The sequence below is a fragment of the Nerophis ophidion genome, linkage group LG07, assembly GCF_033978795.1.
Source record: "Nerophis ophidion isolate RoL-2023_Sa linkage group LG07, RoL_Noph_v1.0, whole genome shotgun sequence".
In the NCBI taxonomy this organism is placed as follows: domain Eukaryota; kingdom Metazoa; phylum Chordata; class Actinopteri; order Syngnathiformes; family Syngnathidae; genus Nerophis; species Nerophis ophidion.
This window is the reverse complement of record NC_084617.1, coordinates 54,429,057-54,454,781: the sequence shown is the minus strand read 5'-3', so window position 1 is coordinate 54,454,781 and position 25,725 is coordinate 54,429,057. Positions and strand designations below refer to the sequence as shown.

General features: G+C 41.3%; 1 protein-coding gene across 1 annotated transcript in view; it reads right to left on the bottom strand.

Annotated features, from left to right (window-relative positions):
* The window catches only part of fam222aa (family with sequence similarity 222 member Aa), a 154,362-nt gene that overhangs the window by 33,748 nt on the left and 94,889 nt on the right, over nucleotides 1–25,725 (bottom strand). The gene's annotated exons all lie outside the window — the stretch shown is intronic.

The window sequence follows — 25,725 nt, the reverse complement described above, 5'->3', positions numbered from 1 at the left end:
AGTTTGTGCAGTTTCAAAAACACCATGAAGAACACAATCAACTTAGACTTCATCTCAAATTTTCTACAAAGCCATTCAACTTTAAGTCACAGCCCATCTAGGATTGAACAAAAACAAAATGAAGCATGAATAAAAACGCTTCTATGTATCAATGACCTCATTTTTCATTTCCATTGTCGACTTTCTTTAAATTTTCACAGAAGAAAATCATTTTTACAGAACTATATCAATGTGCAGTGTCTCATGCAGCATTTTAAGAGAGGTTACCTGTTGCGATCCATCACTCGGATCTTCACATATTATTATTTATTGTTCCATTTTTGTTTCATTCTCCGTCTGACCCTCTTACTTCCTGTTTTAGTCAAGTCACCATGGTTACATATTAGTTTTAGCTGCTACTCTCGGTTCCAGCACACCTGTCTTTACTAATCACCACCCTTTATAAGCCAGCCTTTTCTGTTCGCTCATTGTCGGATCTTAGTTTGTTCTCATGCAACTGCTTATGACTTGTCTCTCACTCTCAATCCCGCTAGCTCTCACGCTAAGCTTTATTTTATTCCTAGCTTTCATGCTAGTTGTTTTGTGTTTCCCTTTTTAGTGCCTTCGTGCCAAGTGTCTGTGTTTTGGCTAGCTTTCCCTAGCCTTCCATGCTAGCACTTTTATTTGCCTTTTCCATTTACACCAGTGTTTTTGTTCTTGCCTGTTTTGAGTTAATAAATTCCTTAGTTCTTACCTGTTTTTGCTGACGCATCCATGGAGGACCGAATCCGGCAACAATATGCCACACAGGTCTTACATTACCAATTGTTTATTTTACTCCTGTTTGTTTTACATTGGGTCAAGGGGGAGGAGTCGAATCCCCGCTTTACCGTGTACCTCTTACTTGGTACACTTGCTCGCCCTGGTATAAACTATTTGCTTGCCTCACAGAATTTCTATAGCCACACCCAATGGGCACTTTTAGAACAGCAGTTTCTTTGATTTAAAAATGCAGCTCAATTTTTCAAACTCATCTCGCGGGCCGGATTGAACCTGTTTGCCGCATGTTTGACATCCCCGACGTAAAGTAAAGCGCCATATAAATAAAGACCATTTACATGTGTCCATAAAGTCGATCTTAGCGAGCTCATTAGCTCCAACAGGTTCCCTCTGAGGACGAGTGAAAGCAGCAGGTTGTGGCCGTGTTTACATTTTCATGTGTACAATTTATCTCCAAAGCCAGATGTCACGGGATTCAGCCATGAAAATTAATTAGCTGCGTTGATGTGGCAACCTCATGCACCTTCCGGGCCGGCTGGCCTTTTTATGGGCTGTCGGGGAAACGACTGCGAATGGATTGATCCTGAAGGACTCTCCTCTGCCCACACACGCATTTTTTTTGAAGGCACATTATTGGTAAAAATCACCAAAAGAAGTTGGATTTTGAGGAGGGCGAAATCTCTGACCCTTTAAGCTTTGACGTTACAAACTGTGGACAAGTCTTCATGTCTCTTGATGCTTTTCTCTCTGTTTTTTTATATTCCTTTCCTCTCGCCAGAGCCTCCCTCTATCAATCTAGCTCTTCGCCGCTTCACACTCCCTCCAGGCTCCCTCCCCCCTTCCTCTGTCTTTTCCATCTCCCTCTCGGAGTAAGTGAGTTTCATCCAGGGTGCTTTCTGGGCGCAATCACCCCAGGGTGAACACTTTATTATCTGTAGTCAAAGCGTCACCGCAAATACCATTCTACACACACTAGTGTCACTTTCCATTTGTCCGCGCTCCGGCTGCATTAGCCGGCCCAGGGCCTTGTGTCTCCAGCAGAAGAAAGGTAACAGCGTGGGAAAGAACTCGTCCTGCATTCCGGCCCCGACTTGACACCGGTGACACCGCAGAGCTCGACCTGCCGCCTCTCCCAGGGGAATGAAAAGAAAAGCACTAACTAAAGCTAAATGTAAAATGAGGAAGGTAGCTTGAGAAATGCCAAACCGAGGAGGATATTTTGCCATCTTCTCATCTTTTGTCACAATGCATACAAACAAAGGCGCTGCATGGGTTAACCATGATGATCCTGCCCAGTGTCCACTGAAAGTAACGCTGTGTGAAACTCTGTGGAATGCCGGCCAACAACACCCATTCAGGCCTTCAGTGGGACACCCAAAAAACAAAGAAACTGGAGCATTGTGTTTACCTTAAAGAGGACCTATGGTGATTATCCTCTTTTCTACCCTAAAAATTGGATACTGGTGATAACAATGCCAAAGTAAAAATACACAAGCATCAATTAAACGGATTTTAATTAATTTTCAATGGGAGTGTTTTGAGTTGAGAGTGCCGTCACAAAACCAATTAAGCTTGTAAAATGAGGTATTCTACTTGGTTTGAGAAAACATAAAAGGTCTGATTAAGTATTTCTTCATTTCATCTTGGCAAGTGCATACCGTATTTTCCGAACCAAACCGGATTAAAAGGCGCACTGCCGATGAGCGGGTCTTGTCAGGTCTATTTTCATACAAAAGGCATACCGGATTATAAGGCACAATAAAGGGATCATATTATTATTATTTTTTTGGAAATGTAAAACACTTCCTTGTGGTCTATATAACATGTAACAGTGGTTCTTTGGACAAAATGTTGCATAGATTAGGTTTTACAGATCATCTTCAAGTCGCTTTCTAACAGTCGCTTCAGGAGTCACCGTTTTGTGGGTGGTCTTATTTACGTGACTAACCTTCGGCAGCGTCTTTTCCCCGTAATTTTTGTTGTAGCGGTGTAGCGTGCAAGGACGGGAGTGGAAGAAGTGTCAAAAGATGGAGCTGTTCTAATGACATTCAGACTTTACTTAAATCAATAACGGAGCAGCATCTCCTCATTTGTGGCTCACTAGTGCAAAAACAATGCCGGAAATGTGTACCGTGAAAAAAACATCCGATCGGAACTCTGTAATAACAAAAGTTCCTTGGGTGAATAATGTAAACTCACTACACCGGTATGTTTTAGCACTTTCACGGCGAGTTTGCTGACAGATATAAATAAGAACTTTACACTACTTTGTATTACAAATGGCAACAGCGGAGGATGAATGTCCTACAACAAGGAGATAGAGAAAAATAAGAATTTTATTGACTACGGACTACAAAGGCGGACGCGTGCAAGTTTTCAGGACTTATGCAGATCCCAAATACAGATCAGAATGTAAGAAAAGTTGCTTTTGCATAATATTGCGACACAAAACGCCAGATGTGTCTTACCTTATACACACACCATAATAATACTCGTATGTTGAAGCACAGTACAATCCATCAAGCGGTGCAGCTTCATAACTTACCAAAGTTGTATTAAAACATTTTGATAGAATTTTGAGCACCATGTGTAATGTTCTATATTCTCAATTTAACATTTACAGTTTTTGTGTTGTTTACTGCCATCATATTGCAGTCTAAACGTATCTCTTATGTTTTACTTTCATCCACTGGTCACACTTGTCATTTCAACATGTACCAAATAAAATAGCTTCATGGTTGCTTAGCACAACCAAAATTATTCCCTACATCAGGTGCACTGGGTTATAAGGCACACCGTCGAGTTTTGAGCAAATGAAAGGACTTTTAAGTGCACCTTATAGTCAGGAAAATACGGTAATAACACAGACATACTAGTGAAAGCATCTTTTTTCATGCAGTGCTGTAATAATCGGAGAATATGCAGGTGTACTTAATGTTGTGAATCTATATAGTGTTTATGAATTCCATTTTCAACCGTGACTGAAAAAAAAACAAAAAACGATGTTCGTCTTCAAGATACATATTTAAACAGTACAATCTTAAAAAATACATTGGAATACTTTTGGAGAGGATGGGGCGTGGTTTCATTTGCTATCTAAATAGAACTAACCGCTATCAGACATACGCAGAAAGTGGGTTATAAATACAAACTTTACACCAAAGCATATCCAATATATATTACTTAACCACAAGTAAGCGTTGTAAACATAGAGGAAAATCGTCATAAGTAGGTAGGTCCCCTTTAAAATACACATTGAGCTGTGTAAACCAGCAGTGTTCAAAGTGGGGACATTTTAAGAAATGTTCTTGTATCCGCCTTCGGCAAAGTCTAAAAAATTTTATTTGATCTTTTTTAATGGTAAGCTTTTATTGTATTAAATGTTGGTTTGTTCTGTAGCACTTTAAGATTAATTTGCATGAAAAGTGCACAACAAATCAAATAAATTATTATTATTTCTTATTTCTGGCGTGCATCCTACTCTGTTTAGCGGCCTTTGAAGCATTATTTAAAACATCTTTTTGTTGTATTCCTCTGAGTATAGAAAGATCCCTTTGGTCTAAGAGAGCACAGCTTGTAGGTTCAATGTGCACAACTGAATATATAAGTTACTCAGACAGTAATGCATTTAAGCCAGCAAGCGGATGTCAGTCAGTCTGTGAGTTTATCAAAGTGCGGTTATCAGTCACGGTTTTTTAATAATTTTAATTCAAAACAGTAAACCGCGGTTATCAATAATACCATTTATTGTTACATCCATACTCGCCATTTTTATTATTGTGATAATAGTTTGCAGTAGTGTGGAAAATGTTGGTTGCTTCATTCAGGCATTGGATTTTTCTGTCTATAGTCGGAAATCCGTCTTTTTTTATCTCTGTAAAAATATAAAAAAATTGTTTCCGTTTTTTTATTTTTGCCGATCTACAATGTGTATTAAAATCTTGATCTGTCTCTTTGCCATACCTGCCAACAACTACGGTTTTCCCGTATAAACATTTGTTCATACTATTTATGATTTTTGCATGATTTTTGCATTTGGAGTAGTTAGAAGTGGAGAGGGAGTCAAAGAGACAGAAATTGGCTATAAAATCCAGGGCAGGATCCACTAAATGAGAAAAAAAAAAGAAAATGCATGCTGCTCAGAAATTTGCCAAAGGCTCATGTCAGAGCCATCAAAACAATAATGCCAAAGTAATGTGTGAATGAACCAAAGTAATGTGTAAATAAGTGAAGTGAATTATATTCATATAGCGCTTTTCTCTAGTGACTCAAAGGTCTTTTACATAGTCAAACCCAATATCTAGGTTACATTTACACCAGTGTGGGTAGCACTGGGAGCAGGTGGGTAAAGTTTCTTGCCCAAGGACACAACAGCAGTGACTAGGATGGCGGAAGTGGGGATCGAACCTGGAACCCTCAAGTTCCTGGAACGACCACTCTACCAACCGAACTAAACCGCCCTGTGAGCTAAATAACTAGATGAACCATTTGTGGCTGTGAAGTGAACACTAGTAAGGTTATAAATACTGTATAAAGTAGGCTAACCCATGTGGTTCCTGTGGATGTGAACACAAGTTGTAATTACAGTAATGACCAAATAACATGGTGACTGAAACAAAGTAATGTGTAAATAATGTAAATAAATTGATAATAATAATAATAATAATAATGATAATAATAATGGATTAGATTTTATATCGTGCTTTTCTGTTATTAGATATTCAAAACGCTCGCAGAGAAGTGGGAACCTATCATTCATTCACACCTGGTGGTGGTTAAGCTGCATTTGTAGCCACAGCTGCCCTGGGGTAGACTGACGGAAGCGAGGCTGCCAGTCTCCGACCACCACCTTTGAGCCACAGATGAACCATCTGTGGCTGTGAAGCGAACACTAGTAAGGTAATTGTAAATACTGTATAGAGAAGGCTAACCCATGTGGTTCCTGTGGGTGTGAACACATGTTGTATTAACTGTAATGACTAAATACCATAGTGACTGAAACAGACATAGTGATTCATACGAAATAATTATTTTCAGTCTTTTTCATTATGTTCAAATCACATGCCTGTTCATTCGACTGAAAAATGTTCCACTGCAAAATACAACAACAGAAAAAAAAACCTAATTATCTTTGTAAACATGATTTCTTTTTAAAGTTGGATTTTGCTATGGTACATCATATTGGATTGTATTGCATTGGCACTCAGGTGTACTTCGTTACGTCTGATTCCCACAGTGTTAATAACGGCAAAGATAGAGAAGACAGTGTTTCCCACAGGTCAGGCATCTATTTGTGGTGGCGTGGTTAGCGGCGGCGGCGATGACCAAGAAGAACGCGGAGTTGGAATATAATAACAACACTTTATGTAAATATTTATATACATATTTATATAAAATTTACATATTTATAATATATGTAACTACAAGCTCCATTCACAGACAGAGTCCCATTGCTTTTATGAGCGGTCGAGCGAGTCAAAAGCCGGAAAAACATTTGTGGCGGCCGTAATTCTTTTGTGGCGGGCCGCCACAAATAAATGAATGTGTGGGAAACCCTGGAAGATTCTCGGCTGAGTGAGCTTGCAAGTTGTGGGAAGCTCTTTTCATTTCTGATAACAGAACAGTTAATGAATGTGGAAAAAAAACTGTCATGCACCCAAAAGTGCGCTGTTGAATAATTAGGGTTATGGATGTGGTTCGCCTCCCGGGGGCCTGCCTGGGCCACCCTCATTGTGCACGCTGCATGGTCTGGAAAGCAGAGGCTTTATCAGCAAATACCCCGAGTCAGCACGAGCAGCAGGGTGGTTATGCGTAGCGACTGGCACACCAGCCGATATTGTCGTGTGCGATTAGGCCTGTGCTCATGAGCCTGTGAACTCATTCCTGTGGCATCCAAGTCGGAACCCCGCCCCTTTACTATCCCTTGCCCGCTTCTCTATGATTCCACATTAACATTCAGCCCTGCCACTTCTTGATATAACCTCTCCGAACCCGGCAAGGAGCTGTGTCGAGCTGATAAAGAGTCGGCAACAGGTCAGAGTGATGCGATTTTCAAAGATTCTTTGGAGCCGTTCATCCTTAAGGACCGTGCACAAGTCGAAGCTGGCCTCTAGTCTGTCTCGCCACACTCCTGCAGGTGATGGGGCGGATGGAGAGGAACAAAGAGCGAGGAGGTGATGTTAAACCATGTGAGAACAGCCAAAAAGTCCATGTAGTGCCGAGAGCACAACACCAACACACAGGGGTCTGCAGTATAAGACCCCAGATAGCCATTGTAAGCACGCTCAAAAATAGGAAAGAAAGCAGAACAGAGGAAAAAAAGAGGAGTGGGGGGCTGGAGGCGGCATGGGCCGGCCTGTCAGAGCCCAGGAAGTGCTGCAGCACAGGCCTGCAGGTAAATGGAAGAAGAAAGGCGCCTGTAGGCTGCCTCAGGCAAGCCGGGGCCCTTCTGTTCTATCATTTAAGAGACAAGTCGTTCACTGATTCCCAATTAATATTTAACACTGCACAGACAACAAGGCACTCCACTGCAGTACACATGCCGGCGAGGAAGAGGAGGAGAAGAAGGAGGAGGGGGAGAAGAGAAGCGCGGAGGATTTTTGACCTTTAACGAGCACTTTATCGCTGCTATTTTGGATTTTTTTTTTTTTTTAGAACAAATCGGACCAGAGGAAGGGTTGCCACTTTGATGCGGGCTACAAATACAAGTTGGAGTGGGTTGGAGTCAGGCTTGAGCAAACACATGATCCACTAAAGGTTTGCGTGTATTAAAATGTGCAAAACTTGATAGCGCACGCAAAGCTGATCTATTAAACTGGTGCGCAGAGAGGATTGCGTATCTTTGAGTGAGAAAAATAAATCCATCTGGTGCAGATTTCTTCAACAGGGAGTCGGTGACACCCAGGACATTTTTGGTTGATTAGACCAGTGTTTTTAACCACTGTGCCGCGGTCGTGACATACATTCCGGTGTGCCGTGGGAGATGATCTAATTTCACATATTTGTGATGAAAACATTTTTTGCAAACTAGTAATTATAGTCTCCAAATTATGTGTTGTTGTTTTTGAGTGTCAGTGCTGTCTAAAGCCGTGTAATACCCTTCCATATTAGTAGGTGGCAGGCGGTAGCTAATTGCTTTGTAGATGTCGGAAACAGCGGGAGGCAGCGTACAGGTAAAAAGGTGTCAGACTTAAACCAAAAATAAACAAAAGGTGGGTGCCCTTAAGAAGAGGCTTTGCAGCTTAGGAAAGGCTATGCAGAACGAAACTCAAACTGAACAGGAAGCAAAGTAAACAAAAACAGAATGCTGGACGACAGCAAAAACTTACTGTGGAGCAAAGACGGCGTCCACAATGTAAATCCGAACATGACATGACAATCGACAATGTCCCCACAAAGACGGATAAAAACAACTGAAATATTCTTGATTGCTAAAACAAAGTAGATGCGGGAAATATCGCTCAAAGGAAGACATGAAGCATTAGGCCAGTGTGTTTCAACCAGTTTGCCATGAGATATTGTCAAGTTGCCGTAGGAAAATATGATATTTCACCTAATTGGCCTAAAAAGTATTTTTTTTGCAAACCAATAATTTGAATCCGCAAGAAATGTGCCGTTGTTGAATGTCTGTGCTGTCTCGCAATCGGCAGAGTGACCATGTAATACCCCTCCATATCAGTAGGTTGCAGCAGGTAACTAATTGCTGTGTAGGCTTACTTTGAGAATTAGTGGTGCAATTGTGTCATATTTTGTCATATTTGGTCAATATACGCTACTGAATGTCATTTGTTAACATTTTCTGTAGTGGAATTTTTTAAATAAAAATGAGAAATATCCGATAATGGCTTTTTTGCCGATATCCGATATTCCGATATTGTCCAATTCTTAATTACCGATTCTGATATCAATCGATACCGATACATACATACAGTCGTGGAACCAACACATTGTTATGCCTAATTTTGTTGTGATGCCCCGCTGGATGCATTAAACAATGTAACAGGGTTTACCAAAATAAATCAACTCAATTATGGAAAAAAATGCCAACATGGCACCTCCATTTTTATTATTGAAGTCACAAAGTGCATTATTTTTTTTAAACATGCCTCAAAACAGCAGTTTGGAATTTGGGACATGCTCTCCCTGAGAGAGGATGAGGAGGTTGAGGTGGGCGGGGTTGGGGGAGGGGGATGTTGAGGTGGAGGGGGGTGTATATTGTAGCGTCCTGGAAGAGTTAGTGCTACAAGGGATTCTGGGTATTTGATCTGTTGTGTTTTTGTTGTGTTACGATGCAGATGTTCTCCCGAAATGTGTTTGTGATTCTTGTTTTATGTGGGTTCACAGTGTGCCGCATATTTGTAACAGTGTTAAAGTTGTTTATACGGCCACCCTCAGTGTGACCTGTATGGCTGTTGACCAAGTATGCCTTGTGTGTGTGAAAATCTGTAGATTTTATGTGATTGGGCCGGCATGCTCTGAACTTCTCCCTATGTCCGTGTACCACTCCGTACAGCGGCGTTTTAAAAAGTCATAAATTTTACTTTTTGAAACCGAAACCGATAATTCCCAGTATTATATTTTAAAGTATTTGTTGGCCGATAATATTGGCAGTCCGATATTATCGGAAATCTATAGTATATATATATATTGTCTGTCAAAATTAAAAAAAAATCAATTACATTTAAGTGAGAATATATGAAGTACTTTATTGATACACATCCTTTCCAGGTGTTTGCGGGCCAGATAAAATGATGTCGTGGGCCAGATCTGGCCCCTGGACCTTGAGTTTGACACCAGTGACCTACAGTATACAGCCACGTCTCATCCGCTCTCCCCACACAATGGCCTTCTTTACAGGCAGACCTCCTGCAACAACATATCGATCGATATTTACCATCTGTGCGTTTCAATCAAGGCTGGGAGGTTAAATGCATGGAGCCATTTACTGAAGTGGAAATAAAGACGTGCGGCCTGAACAACAAAACAAACATGCTGCTTGGTGCTTTTAATTAAAAAGACCTGCAGGGGAGAAGTCGATCATGCCTTATATTTGAAGTTTGATGAATAAATATGTAGTGGACAGCACAGCACAGTCTCAAGCTGATTTAAAGGCCTACTGAAATGAGATTTTCTTATTTAAACGGGGATAGCAGGTCCATTCAATGTGTCATACTTGATCATTTCGCGATATTGCCATATTTTGGCTGAAAGGATTTAGTAGAGAACATCCACGATAAAGTTCTCAACTTTCGGTGTTAAGAGAAAAGCCCTGCCTCTACCGGAAGTCGCAGACGATGACGTCACACGTGTGGGAGCTCCTCACATATTCACATTATTTTTAATGGGAGCCTCCGACAAAAAGAGCTATTCGGACCGCGAAAACGACAATTTCCCCATTAATTTGAGCGAGGATGAAAGATTCGTGTTTGAGGATATTGATAGCGACGGACTAGAAAAAAAAAAAAAAAACGCGATTGCATTGGGATGGATTCCGATGTTTTTAGAGACATTTACTAGGATAATTCTGGGAAATCCCTGATCTTTCTAGTGTGTTGCTAGTGTTTTAGTGAGTTAAATAGTACCTGATAGTCGGAAGGCTTTCTCCACGGGTGTCTTGACGCGGAGTGTCTCAGGGGAGTCGACGGCAGCTATGGACGGCACAAGCTCAGCTTTTCTCCGGTAAGAACTGACTTTTTAACCACAAATTTCTCACCGAAACCTGCTGGTTGACATTTGGTAGGGATCCATGTTGGCTTGACCGCGCTCTGATCCATAGTAAAGTTTCACCTCCGTGAATTTTAAACAAGGAATCACCGTGTGTTTGTGTGGCTAAAGGCTAAAGCTTCCCAACTCCATCTTTCTACTGTGACTTCTACAATATTAATTGAACAAATTGCAAAAGATTCAGCAACACAGATCTCCAAAATACTGTGTAATTATGCCGTTAAAGCAGACGACTTTTAGCTGTGTGTGTGTGCAGCGCTCATATTTCCTTAAAACCTGTGGCGTCTTGCGTACACGTCATCATTACACGACGTTTTCAAGACGAAATTCCCGGGAAATTTAAAATTGTAATTTAGTAAACTAAAAAGGCCGTTTTGTCATGTGTTGCAATGTTAATATTTCATCATTGATATATAAACTATCAGACTGCGTGGTGGGTAGTAGTGGGTTTCAGTAGGCCTTTAAACCAGTGTTTTACTCTGTGGCACATCTTGAATGCCGCTTTCTGTGAGTCTGTGGGATCAACATCGCTTCCTGTTGGAGGCCAAAGGACTGGGGACACTCTGTACCCTCAACCCCCCACTCCCTGGCAGGCAAAGACAGAGGGTGTTGATGCCTTGCACCTGCAGGGACGCCCAAATGCCAGCTCGCTTTGGAACCAGGAAGCGCTTTTTTTCCAATTCAATTCCCGCTGTGAGCGCAACTACAGCAGCTCCCCTATTCCTTCAGTTCACCTCCCGTAGCGGGGAGATTGCCTCGCCCCCCTGCGCTCGCAGCAGAAGGCAAGAGGGCAGAGCGAAGGCAAAGCTCGGTGGGTCGCCAGCAGCCGGAAATGATCCTCCGTGTGCCAGCGCTGAGACGTCAAGATGACACGAGAGGCTGGACCGTGCACTAGGTCGGGCTGCACATGGCCGCCCCGCCTCTTGATGCTCACAATTGTGCGATGTGAGAAAAGAGTGACGAACGTATCAAATGCTTATGTGGAGAAAATCCCCACAATGAGATCGCATAAGCAGGCATCCAGAAAGAGTACGGCCATGGATAGCTGTCAATCACTTTTTTTTTTTTTTTACGATGAACAATACATCATGCCCTCTACTTCCCTGCTGGAATAATGACAATGGGCTAGTGTAGTTCACTCAGTGCTAAAATGTCAAGTACATGCAGACTTGTTCCTCCATCCATCCATCCATTTTCTACCGCTTATTCCCTTTCGGGGTCGCGGGGGGCGCTGGCGCCTATCTCAGCTACAATCGGGCGGAAGGCAGGGTACACCCTGGACAAGTCGCCACCTCATCGCAGGGCCAACACAGATAGACAGACAACATTCACACTCACATTCACACACTAGGGCCAATTTAGTGTTGCCAATCAACCTGCAGACTTGTTCCTTTCCCCCCCAATTCTGCTTAAACCCTTCACCGCCTCTCACCTCCAGGCTTCTGCTCTTGCCTTCCCCCCCGGCATATTATCAACAGCTTGGGGCTGTTGGTTTTCAAGGGGAACATTATCACCAGACTTATGTAAGCGTCAATATATACCTTGATGTTGCAGGAAAAAGACCATATGTTTTTTTAACCGATTTCCGAACTCTAAAAGGGTGAATTTGGCGATTGAAACGCCTTTCAATTGTTCGCTGTCGGAGCAAGGACCTTTCACCCGTGACGTCACAGCAGAAAGCAATCCGCCGTTTTCTCAAACACATTACACACACCAAGTCAAATCAGCTCTGTTATTTTCAGTTTTTTGACTGTTTTCCGTACCTTGGAGACATCATGACTCGTCGGTGTGTTGTCGGAGGGTGTAACAACACGAACAGAGACGGATTCGAGATGACTTACGTGGAGTGTGCTAATCAGATATATCAATGGTCACGGCATGCTAACCGATGCTAACATGCTATTTAGGCTAGCTGTATGTACATATTGCATCATTATGCCTCATTCGTAGCTATATTTGCATCCAGCCTTTCCCTCCACCCACATTTAATGCCAAACAAACACATACCAATCGACTGATTCAGTCGTTGGTGAGAAGGCGATCGCCGAATTCGTCCTCGTTGCCGTTGTCTGTCGTGATATGGCTCAATAGCTTCAGTTTCTTCTTCAATTTCGTTTTCGCTATCTGCCTCCACACTCCAACCATTCGTTTCAATACATGGGTAATCTATTGAATCGCTTAAGCCGCTGAAATCCGAGCTAAAGTCGCTATATCTTTCTGTTCCATCCGCCATGTTTGTTTGTATTGGCATCACGCAGTAACGTCACAGGAAAATGGACATAGCGATGGTGAAAATCAGGCACTTTGAAGACGTTTTTTGCGATATTGCGTGATGTGTAAAATTTTGAAAAAAACTTCGAAAAATAAAATAAGCCACTGGGAACTGATTTTTATTGGTTTTAACCCTTCTGAAATTGTGATAATGTTCCCCTTTAAGCTCCAAAATCAGCATGGTTTCAATGCAGTCATTAGTTACTACCTGCTTTTGCCAAAGGAAAATAGCGAAACCCGAGGCAAGCCAGGTACACACCCTTCGGGCCTGTCAGGATGTTCCTATAAGGGTTTTATGCTGCCGATTTCGATACAGATCATCCATGAGTATGGTTGGGTACCTAATTCTGTGTTTTTATAGACGCCAACTGAATTTCGTCAGTAAAACCGGGTATTCACTTAAAATCAAACGGTGCCGTATTTCGATACCTTTTTTCTTGCATGTGACGTCATGTCCGGTTGCAGACTAAATTTTGGTTCAAGAAAACAATGACACCTGGGAGTTGAACTTTGCTTGCACTGCCTGCAGAGCGGCTCTTGGCCCAACACTACACCCTGGACAATGGGCATATGCACCACCCTAGCATATTAGTTGATGCACCGAGATAGGGCTGGGCGATATATCGTGGGTTTGTCTCTGTGTGATATAGAACATGACTATATCGTGATATTCGAGTATACGTTCTCACGCAGTTGCTTTTAGCTGCGGGCATTACACTACAGGTTCTTCTCACTCTTTGTTGTCTCTCCTTCTCACAGAGACTTAAACGAGCGCACCTTCTTACATACGTCACATACGTATACGCCCTCGCGGAGCAGAGAGGTAGCGGGATGGGTAATGTTAGTTGTGGTGCGAGTGGTAATACAAGAGAAAGAAGATGTGGGTCTGGTAACAAATGAAGGAAGAATTAGTTCCCAAGAAAAACAGCACGGGGTCCATCGTCTGGCGGTGGTTCGGCTTCAAGCGGAACATGTCGAACAGACGACCGTAATTTGTCAAGTGTGGGGCAAAAGCGTTGCTACAATAAGTAGCATTCTTGCTAATGTGTGGCACCATTTGAAAAGTCACCTGCTAGAGAATGAGGAGTGCTTGAAACTTCGCATGTCAACATCTCCGTTCGGTTCCACGCCAACAAAATGCCGAGGCAACCATTTCCATATCAACACCGTATGAAAAACAGAAGGAGATAACATCCGCAGGAACCTACCACATAACGAAAGACATACACTATTTGATTTCCTATTATGCAGATAATTTTTAATTGACTGTTATTGAAATATCTTGTGTGACATTGTGCACAAAAGTGCACTTTATTTGTTTTAAACTATTGTAGTGGCGTTCTGTACAAGCGCATTTCAATTTAGTGTTGTTTTAATATGTCACCTTAGTGACATCATGCACAAAAGTGCACTCATAGCTTGTTTTAAAATGTTTCTGACAATCTTGCACTTTCTGAAAAGAATGTTTGTGCCCCTGCTTAATAACTGTTTAATAAATACAGTTTTGGTCAATTGACTTAGTTGTGATTTCCCTCTCTGCATGAAAGTTTAAAATAAGCATATATTAATGCAGTATGAACAAGAATGTTTTAATGTAGACACATAGAATCATCATACTGCTGTGATTATATACATCAAGTGTTCATTCAAGGTTAAGGCAAAATATCGAGATATATATCGTGTATCGTGATATGGCCTAAAAATATCGAGATATTAAAAAAAGGCCTACACCGAGATATTAAGTACACATCACCCATTTTCATGCAAATGTTAAATCAATGTTGTTTTTTGTCATGCAACAATGTGTGTATTTCCAACCCAAAGTGTTGGAACCTTCATGGCAAAAACTGACCAATCACAGCTTTGTGTCCTGCGTCACTGCCTACGCAATATACGTGAGACGTGAGTATACACCAGGCTTCAGATTGGCCGATACCAATACTGATTAATTTTGCTGTATCCAGCCTGACCCCTACTCTAGTTGTATTACTACAACCCGCAACAATGCATCGGACAGACATATTTAGGATTATTCCTTTGAATTCTATGCGAGAATAACATGAATCGTGATGAAGATGTCGCCAAAACACAAACCACTAGGAGCCATCATGAGCTTTAAATCCCCTCCCTCAGTTCAAAGCAAACACCCGTCTATACTGTCTGCAGAGGAACAGGGCTATTACGAGAATCCCCAGGTGAACCCCCATGCTATGTCCCAAGGCCGTGAGATTGTCTCTGTCCATCAATCTGGAGGAGGTTTGAACCTGGCCTGACATGGCATGAACCGCGGATATCAGGCCTTCTGGGAACGTCTCTCATCTACACCTGGCTGATTGGCACGCCAGGCCTCCCGGCTGGTGTCACAGGAGGTTACTGCTGCATGTGTGCTCCATCTCCCTTCCCTCCATGAGTGTGTGTGTTAGTGTTTTCATGTGTGTGTGTGTGCGTGTGTGTAAAATAAGGACACATTCGGAAATACAAATCCGGACTTTTAGAGCAGTTGATTAAATGGATTTAACTTGGATTAAGCTGTTCTTTCCAATTCTGATTTCACTACACGCACACACACACCTGAAATAGCTATTATCCAAATGAAGGTTATATAACTGGCTGCAGCACTAATTAAAGATATTCGAATTAAAAACCTGGAGGGGGGGCACCAAGAGTTCACCCCAAATCACCACACATACAAAACATTTCGGACTATGAGCAGCTGCTTTTTTCCAATGCTTCGAACCCTGCGACTTATAAAACGGTGCGGCTAATTTAGAGATTGTTCTTTGCTGAGGGCCATAACACAAATAGTTTAAAAACAAAACAGACAAACCCACTTATAAAAGTGTTTCCATCGCCTTTGTGCTAAGGAGCCATCTTTTGGACGAGTTTGCTGACCGCAATGCCCTTCTGTTTACAGCTTTCAACCGGAAGCACAAGTGCTGTTCCGCCTTCTAGTTGTCCATAGCGTTTCTACTGTAATAGATTCTTCATTCCTCACTCCGAGCAACGCTTGTAAGTTTTACCATATAATTCAAACTATTCTTACTTACTGAACTGTCTCATGTGTGATGTCTGTAGGAGTGTTTTGATGCATATTTGTATGTGCTATCGTAATATAATGAAGCTGGCATCGATAGTGTTAGCTAATATGCTAACACGTTTACATGTGTCTGTGTTTGTATTACTAACTTAAAGCGGCATTCTTTTTGTATTGTTTCAGTTTTACGAATTTCTCAGTAAATTCACCAAGACGTCAGCCTGGAGTTATTGAGTCTGTTTAGACCAGTGGTTCTCAACATTTTTTGGATTCAAGTACCCCCTAATCAGAGCAAAGCATTTTTGGTTGAAAAAAAGAGATAAAGAAGTAAAATACAGCACTATGTCAGCAGTTTCTGATTTATTAAATTGTGTAACAGTGCGAAACATTGCTCCTTTGTAGTGGTCTTTCTTGAACTATTTGGAAAAAATGATATAAAAATAACTAAAAACTTGTTGAAAAATAAACAAGTGATTCAATTGTAAATACAGATTTCTAGACATAGAAGTAATCATCAACTTAAAGTGTCCTCTTTGGGGATTGTAATAGAGATCCATCTGGATTCATGAACTTAATTCTAAACATTTCTTCACAAAAAAATCTTTAACATCAATATTTATGGAACATCTCCACAAAAAATCTAGTTGTCAACACTGAATATGGCATGTTGCATTTCTTTTCACAGTTTATGAACGTACACTCATATTTTGTTGAAGTATTTTTCAATAAATATATTTATAAAGGATTTTTGAATTGTTGCTATTTTTAGAATATTTAAAAAAAATCTCACGTACCCCTTGGCTTACCTTCAAGTACACCCAGGGGTACGCGTACCCCCATTTGAGAACCACTGAATAAGACGATTGGAGAGCTAGCTTCCACAGCTAGTGGGTCCATGACGATGACTTCTGTTTTGTTTGATCAGCCATTTTACTGCTGTGTGGCACAATTTGAAAACAACTAAGATATGTAAATAAATATTTCCAAAATCTTTCTGTGTGAACAAGTAATTTCGCAACATATATTTTTACGGCTAATATAGAGTACAGGCCAAAAGTTTGGACACACCTTCTCATTCAGTGGGTTTTCTTTATTTTCAAGACTATTTACATTGTAGATTGTCACTGAAGGGATCAAAACTTTGAATGAACACATGTCTTAACAAAAAAAGGTGAAATAACTGAAAACATGTTTTATATTCTAGTTTCTTCAAAACAGCCACCCATTGCTCTGATTACTGTTTTGCACACTCTTGGCATTTTCTCGGTGAGCTTTAAAGGGGAACATTATCACCAGACATATGTAAGCGTCAATATATACCTTGATGTTGCAGAAAAAAGACCTTATATTTTTTAAACCGATTTCCGAACTCTAAGTGGGTGAATTTTGGCGAATTAAACGCCTTTCTATTATTTGCTCTCGGAGCGATGACGTCAGAATGTGACGTCACCTAGGTAGTCAATCGGCCATTTTGTCGAACACATTATACACATGGAGTCAAATCAGCTCTGTTACTTTCCATTTTTTCGACTGTTTTCCGTACCTTGGAGACATCATGCCTCGTCGGTGTGTTGTCGGAGGGTGTAACAACACGATCAGGGAAGGATTCAAGTTGATTTACGTAGAATGTGCATTGATTAGCACGGCATGCTAATCGATGCTAACATGCTATTTACCGGCGATGCTTAGGCAGACATGGCACGGAGATGTATGGATAACCTGCAGATGCAATTCCAACGATAAAGTCAAAGAAATCACAAAGGTGAGTGTTGTTGATGTTATTGACTTATGTGCTAATCAGACATATTTGGTCGCGGCATGACTGCCAGCAAATCGATACTAACATGCTATTTAGGCTAGCTGTATGTACATTTGTAGATATATTTGCATTCAGCGTTTTCTTCCACCCACATTTAGTGCCAAACAAACACTTACCAATCAACGGATTTAAGTTGCTCCAGTGTCAATGCGAAAGTCCCGATCGTTTGGTCTGAACATTTTACCGGCGATGCTAAGGCAGACATGGCCGAATAGCATCAATAGCAATTCGCTCAATAGCTTCAGTTTCTTCTTCAATTTCATTTTCGCTATCCGCCTCCATACTCCAACCATCCGTTTCAATACATGCGAAATCTGTTGAATCGCTTAAGCCGCTGAAATCCGAGTCTGAATTCGAGCTAATGTCGCTATATCTTGCTGTGCTATCCGCCATGTTGTTTGAATTGGAATCACTGGATGACGTCACAGGAAAATGGACAGTGGCTTCGCAGATAGCGAAAATCAGGCACTTTAAAGCCTTTTTTCGTTATATTCCGGGACGGGTAAAATTTTGAAAAAAACTTTGAAAAATAAAATAAGCCACTGGGAACAGATTTTTATTGGTTTTAACCCTTCTGAAATTGTGATAATGTTCCCCTTTAAGATGTAATCACCTGAAATGGTTTTCACTTCACAGGTGTCATAGTTTTGATGCCTTCAGTGACAATCTACAATATAAATAGTCATGAAAATAAAGAAAACGCATCAAATGAGAAGGTGTGTCCAAACTTTTGGCCTGCACTGTATGTTGAATATTTTTTTTCTTTAAAATTGAGTGGGTGTGGCTTACAATTAAATAAGATAAACCTGATAAGATGATATTTTGGAAAATCGCCACCTGTCAGATGCAGGATTCAAAAGTTCTTCCTGAGCAGACATGTGGCAGAGTAATTGCTGTCTGGTCCTGTGAGGGGGCAGCTGGTGGTTGTGGTGGGGGTGTGGAGGCGGGGGCAACCCTGTCAGCGTTACTCATCACTGGACTGGCGATCTTCTCTTCCCTCTTCTCTTAGTTGGCCGACTCTCCCATTAGGACCTTCCCAGTGATGAAGGAACAGTAACGGCGGGGAGGGTAGCCCCTGGCGGAGGGTGTCCGGGGTCAGTTGCATCTACTCGCCCCCACTCCCCCTGACTGGCCTCTCTCGCTCTCTTTCTCTCTCATGTGTCTGGGCGCCCTCCCTCTGGGGCACGACATGATGAGAGGCACTGGCTCCACGGCCGTCTCTGCCTTTCATGTCTCCATCTAGGCCAGCGGTGGAGAGGCGGAGGAGGCGAGGATGAGGGCTCCAAATGTCACCCGTAAGGAGGATTTAATTAAAAATGACAGGGGGCTGGCGCAGGAGAAGTGCAGCCACATATGTGTGGAATTTGGGCGCAGTGGAAAGCAAGTGTCTATGATTTATAATTCAAGTAATGCACGGCGCTTCCTTTTAATTCTATGGCCAAAGGAAGGAAAAATATCAAAAGGCCGCCCCTATGAAGCTAATCCAATATGATATTTTTAAGGGCAGGCGGTCAATGGCTTTCTGAAAAGCCAGTTTCTTTGCAGCTCTCCTTCTACCCTCTCTACACGCCGCTCTACCGCGCCTCACCCCCCCTCAAGCCCAGGCTGTGATAATGGAAACATCCTACTCCCCGCCTCCCGTTTCTCCCGCTAAGCTCCGCGCGCTTGGGGGAAATTGATTGTCTGGCGAGCCGATCTGAACGCTTCCAGCTGATGGCAGAGCCAGTTAAGTCCTTTTTTATTGAGGGTATGAGGGATTTTTAATGGGAGTCGCATCAATGAACTGTGCAGTCACTCGGCATCTGCATGTGGGGGCTTTTGTAAAAGCCTCTTCACCATCCAAGACCTCTCTCTATCACACACACACTCATTTTGTTTAAAGGACAGCAGATGCAAATGACACATTTCCAGGTCATCGACCTCCAGTTACTGTGTCTCTTTGATAAGTGGACTCTCTTATGGGGCCACCTATTCAGAGGCTGGGTCACCTTACCCACACCCTCCACTTCTACGTTGGCACTAACCGGCTCACAAACAACCAACTTGCTCAGTCTGATCATCTGTACACCTTTCTTTGTATGGCACAGTAGGAATATAGTACAGGTATAAGGTCTCCCCTGACTATGAGACTATAGTACAGGTATAGGGTCTCCCCTTACTACAGTTCAGTTAAGTTCAGTTTCGGTTTATTTGGAACATACATACGCTACAATGTAATGCAGGGGTCTCAAACTCACTTTACCTGGGGGCCACTGTACTAGGTGAGGTTAGGCCACAAGAAAAGATTTCCGAAATTTTTTTTCGCATACTCCTCAGCGTTGAATATATTTGTATTTAGCCCACGCACGAAGAATAATGTTGTTTCCGCAATGTGTGTCGTTCCGTTTTCCCTCCTTACAGCAAGACGGGGGTCGGCGGATAATAGCCGGGAAAGTACCGGGATAGCGAGCATAAAAAAGTGACGGCTCCCGGAGTATTATCCGGCGTCATATAGAAATCTATGTAGTGTTCATCGGGTGAGGCAATGCAAATTAAACAATAAAAAAAAAAAAACGATCTGAATTGGTCTAGGTTATCGGGGACTGTTATTACTGACGGACAGGTGTTGCAGTGTGACTGCAGCCGGGCACGTAAGAAAACACTCGTCTCCATGGCAACGTATCCGTCGCTTTCACTCATTTGCCGCTTTTCCACTAACGCAGGGGTAGGCAACCCAGAACGTTGAAAGAGCCATTTTGGACCCAAATAACACAACGCTGTCAAGCGCCATTCATATAAAAACTTGCAGGCCGCACTGTCGTTAAACTTTCATATTAAGGTGGGGGCCGCAAAATAACGTCTCGCGGGCCGCAATTGGCCCACGGGCCGCATGTCTGAGACCCCTGATGTAATGCATCACACAATTCCAGTTGTTTCATTACAGCATGTCCGAAAAGGAGTAGGAAGAAGCAGAGCTCATTTAATCCTACCCCTTTTCATATCATAGCAATTTTATCTAATTTCCTTGTTCTCTGTAACAAAACAGTGAACAAATAAATAATACATAATATTTGTCTCAATAAAGAAAAAAGAAAAAGAAAAGTGAAAAAATATTTTTCCTGGGGTTTTCTCTCCGTTTAGCCTTTTAATGTAGGAAGTAAATATACATTTTGCCGTGTTGCATGAAGAAAGCATAGAAAATGTCAATTAATGAATGCCAGGGCCAGCGAACGACAAACACATTTCAAGCACCTTCCTGCTCCGTCACTAAAAAGATCAGTCTCATTGCATATTTCCACAGCATGACGCACAGCATTAGTCATCGTCTTGTAAGGCAGTACTGGGTTCGAATCCTATGTGGAAGTCTGTCAGGAAGGTTGCTAAATGGATGTTTTAATGATGTTAAAACTTTGTTCGGTACAAAACATGCATCGAATTAAGTCTGAGTAAGCCCTAGAAGACAATGGCCTTTTGTGTCCTGTCAATAATTGTTTGCTGTAATTTTAGCCATGATATTCTCCCATTTTTTACCCCCAAGAGGTTTTTTTTCAAGTAAAATATTTTTAAAACTTTATGTCCAATTCTTTCATAGGTGCACGATACACTGGTAGTTTTTTGATCACGCCCCAAAGTCAAACAAGACATATAAGCCCTTTTCAAAGGGCAAAACACATTTGGGATTTTTTTTTTTTATACATTTTTTTATGCTAAAATCTATCAATCAACTTCAGCCCTACACAAAAACACTAAACATTTAATGTATTTTTTATTTTTTATTTTAACCCTTTGAAGGCCTTTTGATCAAATTATGTTACTGTTGCCAATTAATATATATTTGCAGTTTTTTAACTGATTGAAACCTTTGACATGATCTGATCAAAATGCTTTCAAAAGACACACACAAAAAACATTTAGAAAAAGTATGCCCATACTGCATGTTTGGCTTGAAAACAATTAAAATCAAATGTCCCAGCAGGGTTAAAAAATAATAAAAAAAGTTTCAAATAATTTAAATGTGAAAACATTTTGAAAGGACATAGCTCCAAATAACATTTTGCTAAGCTCTGGACAAATGTTAGCTTAACAGGTTGAAAAAAAATATCTTTATTTCTATATGTTCTATTGCCTTCCACTTTGAAAATCCCCCCTTTTCAGTATGCCGCCACACTTGGCCCAGTCTCCTCATTCCCAGCACAGAATGAAGGCTATTATGTTCCAACATCCTCCTAATGAACCTCCAGTCAGTCACAGAGGTAGTCTTTGAATCAACAGCTTTAACCAGGTGCACAGAGCCAGACTGAGAGGGTGGTTAGGAAGGGGAAACTATAGACTTTTCTTTTTCTCTATTGATTTGAGTCCCGGCTCCCAAAGGCTGCACCTTACAATACGAGACTCAGAGAGGAAGTCGGCTAATCCTGGAAAATTGGGAAGGAATCGATGAAGTGAGTTTTGAGGGCCTCCTTCAGTCCTTCTCATTTCCTTTCCATCATCTTCTTGGAATTACAATTTAATTTGAACATATTTGGCCATCTTTCGCTCACAAGGTTTGCAAAGTCAAAGTAGCTCCTTGTAACATCTAGATTGTATGTATGCTATTTATCCTAATGTATACTTGCCAAAATTACTTCTTTACCACATCAACTCAAAAGAGTGGGGTGAAGGATATATTGTGATTTTTTTTTTGCTCCATATATATTAGAGTGACAATTATATTTATATAGCGCTTTTCTCTAGTGACTCAAAGCGCTTTACATTGTGACACCCAATATCTACGTTACGTTTTTAAACCAGTGTGGGTGGTACTGGGAGCAGGTGGGTAAAGTGTCTTGCCCAAGGACAAAACGGCAGTGACTAGGTTAGCAGAAGCAGGGATCGAACCTGGAACCTTCAAGTGTCAAAAAGTTGTGAATTGTTCTGTCAAAAAGATGGGATTTTTTCTAAGTGTCAAAAAATTTTAATTTTTTCTGTCAAAAAGTCGGGATTTTTTTTAAGTGTCAAAAAGTCAGGATTTTTGTAAGTGTCAAAAAGTCTGTATTCTTTTTAAGTGTCAAAAAGTCAGGATTTTTGTACTTGTCAAAAAGTCTGTATTCTTTTTAAGTGTCAAAAAGTCAGGATTTTTGTAAGTGTCAAAAAGTCTGTATTCTTTTTAATCGTCAAAAAGTCTGGATTTTTTCTAAGTGTCAAAAAGTCTGTATTTTTTCTAAATTTAAAATTTTGGGGATTTTTTTTAAGTATCACAAAGTTGTGAATTGTTCTGTCAAAAAGTTGGGATTTTTTCCAAGTGTCAAAAAATTTAGATTTTTTTCTATCAAAAAGGCGGGATTTTTTGCGAGTGTCAAAAAGTCTGTATTTTTTTTAACCGCTAAAAAGTCAGGATTTTTTGCAAGTGTCAAAAAATGTGTATTTTTTTCTGTGAAAAAGTCGGGATTGGGGAAAAAAGTCACAAATCGAACAAATTCCAAACGGCTCGTTTGGAGGAAGTGTGAAGGAAGGCAAGATGTGTTTTTAAATATCCCCGCCTCTGACTCCATTGTTTGATTAAGCCCAAATACACAAAAACAGGTAACAATAGGTAAGACAAGCTGGTTATTGATGTTAAGGTCGCTTGTATTCATGTTAGCATTCAAGCAAGTGCGCTAGCGTCAGTCTGCCCGTGAGTTTAGCAAAGTGTGGCAATCATTCATTTAAAAATTATCCTTTTTCTGATCTTTTTTTTTCACTTAAAATTGTACTCATCATTCGTCATTTCTTTTTATTCCTTTCATTAAAATGCATATATGGGGGCCGGCGTGGCGAGGTTCGTAGCGTGGCTGTGCCAGCAACCTGAGAGTTCCTGGTCCAATCCCCAGCTTCTACCATCCTAGTCACGTCCGTTGTGTCCTTGAGCAAGACACTTCACCCTTGCTCCTGATGGGCCCTGGTTAGCGCCTTGCATGGCAACTCCCGCCATCAGTGTGTGAATGTGTGTGTGAATGGGTGAATGTGGAAATAGAGTCAAAGCGCTTTGAGTACCTTGAAGGTAGAAAAGTGCCATACAAGTATAACCCATTAACCATTTACGGTGCTATGTACAGTTCACACTTTTATTGTTTTTTTGTTTCTTATACATTTCCATGATCTGAAAGGAGCAGATGGAAGAATAATATTCTCATATTTATCTGCCTCCTTTTTTAACACAAATTATTTTAGATGACTTTATCACTGTTCCCTCCACCAACACCCAAACTCCTCCATTGTGAGTTTTACAGTGGTTATCATTGATACCGTTTATCATGACATCCCTACATGCTCAGTGGCCTTATTGTTAGAGAGTTCGCCCTGCGATCGGTAGGTCATGAGTTCAAACACTGGCCGAGTCATACCAAAGACTATGAAAATGGGACTCATTACCTCCCTGCTTGGCACTGTCCATTTTCTATCGCTTGTGGGGAATATGTAAACGGCTCATAGTAAAGGGATTACACATTACAAACAAAGTATGACTAGTTCAGTTTTCCATTAAGTCCGAGTTCCAGCAATCCAGCCCAGTGTCCGCCCTGAGATCGAAAGGTCGTGAGTTCAAACCCCGACCGGGTCATACCACAGACTATAAAAATGGGACCCATTACCTCCCTGCTTGGCACTCAGCATCAAGGGTTGGAATTAAAGGTTTAAACACCAAAAATGATTCACGAGCGCGGCCACCGCTGCTGCTCACTGCTCCCCTCATCTCCCAGGGGTGGAACAAAGGGATGGGTCAAACGCAGAGGATAATCTCACCACACCTGGTGTGTGTGTGACAATCTTTGGTACTTTAACTTTAAAGGCCTACTGAAACCCACAACTACCCACCACGCAGTCTGATAGTTTATATATCAATGATGAAATATTAACACTGCAACACATGCCAATATGGCCTTTTTAGTTTACTAAATTGCAATTTTAAATTTCCCGCAGAGTTTCTTGTTGAAAACGTCGCGGAATGATAGGAAATATTAGCTCGGCGCCAGTTACGGCTAAAAGTCGTCTCTTTTCATCACATAATTACACAGTAATTTGGACATCTGTGTTGCTAAATCTTTTGCAATGTGTTCAATTAATAATGGAGACTATAAAGAACAATGCTGTTGGTGGAAAGCGGTGTATTGCAGCTGTCTATGGCACCGAGACACAGCCGGTGTTTCTTTGCTTTTAACACAGAGCGGTCAAGCGAACATGTTTCTCTATGTCAACCAGCATGTTTTCGGATGGGAAAATTGTGATATATATCTTACCGGAGATATCATTGGATTATTCGTCCTCCTGCAGTAGCTGTTTAAAAGGCAGCTGTGAGCTTGGCTTGCTCCTCAACCAGCATGTTTTCGGATGGGAAAATTGTGATATATATCTTACCGGAGATATCATTGGATTATTCGTCCTCCTGCAGTAGCTGTTTAAAAGGCAGCTGTGAGCTTGGCCGGCTCCTCGGCTTCTCTCTGAGACACTGCATGTTCACCGCAGCCATCCGACCTCAAGGTATGTCTTTACAATCTCACTAAAACACTATTAAAACAATAAGCAGATAAGGGATCTTCCAGAATTATCCTAGTAAATGTGTCTAGTTACATGTGAAACGCTCACACTGCCGCCGCCCGTAGCAGTCGCTTTTATTTTATATATATATTTTTTCCTAGTCCTTCGCTATTAATATCATCCACAAATCTTTCATCCTCGCTCAAATTAATGGGGAAATGGTCATGTTCTCGGTCCGAATAGCTCTTGCTGCTGGAGGCTCCCATTTTAAACAATGTGAGGACGTGAGGAGCCATCACCCTTGTGACGTCATCGTCTGCGACTTCCGGTAAAGGCGAGGCTTTTTTATCAGCACCAAAAGTTGCGAACTTTATCGTCGATGTTCTCTACTAAATCCTTTCAGCAAAAATATGGCAATATCGCGAAATGATCAAGTATGACACATAGAATGGACCTGCTATCCCCGTTTGAATAAGAAAATCTCATTTCAGTAGGCCTTTAACTTAACAATGTATTTAAATTGTGAAGTTATTCAGTGTAATAGTGTAATGATACTCAAGAGATACGGTTTTAGCCTTCCCATTTAAAAAGTTCCTATTCACTTGCTCTCCTGTTTTTAACGGCTGTGTAAAATATGCACTTTTAAGCT